This window comes from Echinops telfairi, unplaced genomic scaffold (assembly GCF_000313985.2).
Source record: "Echinops telfairi isolate 266 unplaced genomic scaffold, ASM31398v2 ScPeMD7_7469;HRSCAF=8507_0, whole genome shotgun sequence".
In the NCBI taxonomy this organism is placed as follows: Eukaryota; Metazoa; Chordata; class Mammalia; order Afrosoricida; family Tenrecidae; genus Echinops; species Echinops telfairi.
Window position 1 is genome coordinate 70,492,516 of NW_022111372.1, and position 5,050 is coordinate 70,497,565.

The 5,050-nt window shown below is 54.2% G+C and overlaps 1 protein-coding gene across 1 annotated transcript in view; it reads left to right on the top strand.

Annotated features, from left to right (window-relative positions):
- CCNJL (cyclin J like) overlaps positions 1 to 5,050 on the top strand; it is a 74,363-nt gene that overhangs the window by 61,937 nt on the left and 7,376 nt on the right. The gene's annotated exons all lie outside the window — the stretch shown is intronic.

The following is a 5,050-nucleotide window of genomic DNA, read 5'->3' on the forward strand; positions in this document are numbered from 1 at the left end:
CTGTGTTGAGAGCTCTTAACTTTACCACTGTACAAGCTGCGGTCTAGCTGGATTTGTAAGGTAGACCTGGGGTCCTGGTAGCAAGGGGAAGGAAGCATTAAAGAATACTTAGTAATTTCAAAGAGGAAATACTGCAGTGCTACCTCTGAAATGGCCACATCTGCTATTGTACCACCGTAACTGGTGCTGTGCACGTAGCCAGTGTGGCCATCCCTGGGACGAGCTGATGGGTAGGACTCCTGAAGAGCAGAGCACCACTGCTGTCGTTTTTATTCAGAGGAGTCCTCGTGGCCTAGTGGTTACTCTGACTGCTAGCCGCAAGGCCCACAGTTCAAAACCACCGGCTGCTCTGCAGGAGAAAGAGACTTTCCAGCCTTGGAAAGAGTTCCGGGCTGGGACATTCACAGGGCAGGTCGACCCCGCTCTGTCGGGTCTCTAGTAGCTGTGAGTTGGAGTTGCCTTGATGGCAGTGGATTTGGGGTTTGTTTGGGTTTTTGTTTTGGTTGTTTTCTTACCCCAACTTGCTGACATGTATCTGATAGGGTTTGTGGGGACCAAACAGTTGGCATTGAGTGAGTTCAGATTCACGATGCCTGTGTGTCGAGTAGAACTTTGTTCCACAAGGTTTCCAAAGGCTGGCTTTGGGGAGTGATGGCAAGTCTTTCTCCAAGGTGTCTCGGGTGGCCTGGAACCTCCAGCCTTTCTATTCACCATCAAGCACATTCACCAATTTCACTCATCAGGGGCTTCAATCCTAAGGAAACTCTGGGACAAATCCAGAAAGTGGGATGTTTTATAAGGCAGCTGGCCTGGATTCCTCCAAGGGATCGGTGTAAGGAGGTTTAGGGGCTTGGTGGTGTGGAGCGGGGATGAGACTGAAGAGAAATAACCGTTCTCTGAGTCCGGAAACAGCAGAGGCTGTAGTGGGCATGTAGAGGACCATTGGGGAAACTCCGCTATGGACTGAATGGTAGAACATCCTGAATCTCATGTTAATGTTCAAAGGATTGAGAATGGTATTTTGATTCTGTACGACAATGGCTTTATTCTCAAGAGATGGTGTGGAAGTATTTACAGTATGTGTGAGTGGATGTCGTATCTGCACCCTAACTTATAATGGTCCTGGAAAAGCACACAAACGCAGAGCCCAGCCCCAGAAGAACAAGCTCGTGCCCTTGTGTCGATTCCCATTCATGGCGACTCTGTAGGACAGAGTGGATCTGCCCCTGTGGCTTTCCACGTCTGTAACATTGGGAATAGAAAGCCTCATCTTTCTCCTGCAGGGTGGCTGGTGGTTTCAAACTGCTGGCCTTGTGGTTAGCAGCCCAACTCGTAATCACTATGCCACCAGGACTCCTTAAACACAGAACAAAGGTGACAAAAGCATACCGTTGGGGAATCGAGATTGTCAGAGGGTGCTGTGGCTCTTGTCTGCCTCCCTGAAGGCTGGCATCTGTTGTCCGTGCGGCCGCAGCTGAGCGGTGGTGCTTGGTGGGGGCTTTCCTGAGGACATCCCGGGATCAGGGAGAAGGGAAGATGTTACAGCACAACACCAGGAATCTCAAAAAATCTTTGCTGGTTTTGAAATGTGCTTTGAGGTAATCGCTAAGCTGGCGTGTGGCCCTCAGCTACCCCCTTACCCTCACCCCACTTTACCGCCGCTGCCTCTGGGAAGCCCCGGAGCCCCTGTGAGGATGTGGGAAAGTGGCCCCCAGTGCCTAGCCCAGTCAGGACTCCATGCATTTCTCCGCGCACATCCTAACGGGGGGGGGATGCTGGAGAGTCAGCACATGAGCAGCCTTGAGCTGGAGGATGGAGACCCGGCTCTGCTGAGCTCTGGCTGCAGTGTGGGGCTGCCGTGGGCTGGGGGGAACGGAGCCGTGCCTTCGGAGTGTTCAGTCATCCTTGTCCGGTCAGTTGCTGTCGGCCCGTCCAGCTCACAGCAACCGCGTGGATGCTTTTCTTCAGACGCTCCCCTGGGAGGGTTGGAACGTTCTGCCTGGTGGTTGAGGGCTGACTCCCAGGAATCCTTGACCCTTTGAGAATAAACCTCCTCCACCTGGTAGCTGGGGAGAGGGCAGGGATCGGAGTGGCCTGAGAAGCCCCTGGAGGAGGGGGGAAAACTAATCTGATCTAGCACTTCTGTCGTTGCCGGCTGCAATGAGGGCTCACAGGGTCTCAGTGCCACCCCAGCACAATGCTGTTCTCTCAGGCTGTAACCTTCACCCTTCACCTTCTGCTGGGGAGGAAACAGTGCATCTATTGAGGGCCTGCCGACAAGGCTGGCGCAGCTCAGCACAAAGCTCAGAGAAACCTTGAGCAGCTTTACAAATAGATATATGTTGCTTATGTATTTCGCCTTTTCCTTTTCAAGTTGCACAAACAATACATAACAACTGAAGAAAAACTAGGGTATGCAGGTCCTCTGAGAAGAATTCAAGTGGCCTAAAATTGCACTCCCCAGGGAGGACCATGTGCTCCTTCAGTGAATGCTTACTAGACATCAACTAGGGACCCGGATCCCTGGGTGGCACACACGGGTGATGTGCGTAGCTGCTAATGGAAAGGCTGGCAGTTCAAGTCTACCTGAGAGCACCTTGGAAGAAAGGCCTGGCATTCTACTTCCCCCAAGTCAGTCTTGGAAGCCCACAGTTCCGCGCTGACACACATGAGGTCCTGCCGAGCTGGAAACAAGTAGAGAGGATTGGTTTGGCGCTGTGGGCCAGGCACAGTGCTGGGACCGGGGCACTCCAGGGGAGGGGCGAGACTAGTTCCAGTCCTCCTGGGATTTAGCGACAAGGGCCAACCACAAATACTAAGCAAGTGTGGAGGGACCTTGATGACAGAGTCGTTTGTGACCTGTGAACTGTGCCCGGAAAGACTCATGCTAAGGTGGGCGAGGGGAGGGGTGGGAGATCTGTGAGGCTGGGCCCGCACTCGGAGAGCAGCAGAGGTGGCAGGGGAGTGCAGAGCCACCAGGAAGGCGACCAGGCCTCTCCCCCACCACCACCCCTGGGGTTTCCAGCAGTGAGGCTCTTCCCCCTGGACAGCCTTGACCTTGGTCTGCCTGAGTTCTGTATTTGTGCTCAGAACAGGGAAGGTGTGTCCTTCAGAGGCCATAGCAGGCAGGGCTGAGAGGAGCTGGCTTGTGGCGTTGTGTGAGCCAGTGGTTGGCACGGTGGGCATCATCTCCAGCTTCAGGATGTTGCCCATCTCCTCTCTCGCTCACCGTGTGGCCCCCACCTGTCACTTTGCGCTGCTCAACCCACAGTGCTGCTAGAGCAGAAGTTCCCCCACCCCACCCCCCCCCCACTCCCGGGGCTGCCGCTGACAAACATTTTGGTCTCTCACAGGAAGCTAGAAGTCCAGCTTTGGGGCATCAGCGCTGCTTGTCTTTTTGCAGCTTCTGTTCCTGGGTTCCTGGCAGCGATCTTCATGTGGTTCCTTTAGCTTTGGTGGCGGATTTGCTCTTCAATACCTCCGGAGTGCTTGGCTTACGACACACCCACACTGATCTGTTCTCACTGACAGGCAGAGACCTCCCCTCCATATCAGATTACGACACGAGTAAGCAGCGCTAACATGTATATCACATAATTTGGAATTGAAGACAAAATAGCACATAACTTAGGGTGGGGGACACAGTTCAATCGCCAACACTCAGTCGGTGGGCTGTTGCCAGGTGCTCGGAGGCGGGCTGTGCATGGCGTCACAGAGTCCACGTGACTCTTTGTGGTGACACACTTTGAAGCCCTACTTGGGTCTGTGTTGTCTCCTCTGTAGGAACAGCTTGTTGAGCTTACTTCCTGGTCTGTCCTCAAAGCCGGAGCTTCTCATGAGAACTAGGTCAGAGGGCACCTGCCGTTGTGAGCAGGTGCGTGGAGTGCTCTGTTGTTCCCTCGCCTTCCCAGACACGGGCTTCGAGGTCCGCCGGGCCTCCCCTGGCTGTGCTCCACCTCGTAAGGTTGGGCTTCGAGGGTCGAGCTGCCCAGGCCACGGCCAGGGCTTAGAGTCTCACATGGGAGTCAGAAGGTACCTTGGGGCTGTCTGTGATTAGGGAAGGCAGCCGAGGCTGAGACTAGTGGGGTGGGCTGAGTAAAGAGGGGTTGGGGAAGACTGGTACAGACTGGCGGGCCTACAGAGAGCAAGGCTTGGAGGCAAGGAGAGCTACACTGTCTTCAGATGCCCACGAGTCTTCCAGTCACAGGTGTGGTGCAGCTTTCCTGTGTGAAGAGAGGAGAATTGGAGGTCGTGAGGTGCCCAGCAGCATCAGCCCACCCTGGAAGCCTGGGGCCTTGACCCTCCGTGTACCCAAGGCTGACTCAACCTGCCAGAGGCTGCATCCCATTGGCACAGGGTTTTCGGCTGTGGGTGGATGGCAGTGGGGACCTGGCCACACTGGGAGGTGAGCTCCAGGGAGAGATAGGTAGGTTGTTCCTCGGGCTTTGGCCTTAGGTGGGCTCCTGTTCTCCACGGCTGCTAAGAGTTCCACAGGAGGATGAAAAGCCAGCTGGCCATAGTGGAGTCTGGCTAGATAATGTAGCCGGGTGGGCTTGCTTCTCTTTCTCCCCAACTTCACCCCTCACTTCCAAAGAAGGCTGTTTGTGAGGCAACACATGGTAAGCTCCCATTCACAGAGCTCAAACTTCATACTGAGGACCAGGGCCGCCACGGAAGGTCATGTATGCATCAGGAGGGACGGGGTCAGATCAGCCCGGTCTTTGACAGTGGCCTGGAGAGTAGGTCATTGGAGGTCTGGTATGGACCTACCTTATTCCCCAGACTGTAGCTGAAATTAACTGAACACTGTGATGCAGGTGCTAGGCTGAGCATGAAGCGCATGTTTTCTCATTGATTCTAACAAAACAGGTATGATATGTAAGTTCCATTATGAGATAGTTTATTGTGCCAGCCTGGCCGATAAACACAAGTGGGATTAACTGAAGGGCAGAGAGATAAATGGCTTGGTGAGTCTCGCCTTTCTTGTCTCTCGCTCTTTGATCATCGGACCAGTGTGCGGCTGCCTTGCTTGTCCTGTGCCTCAATTTAA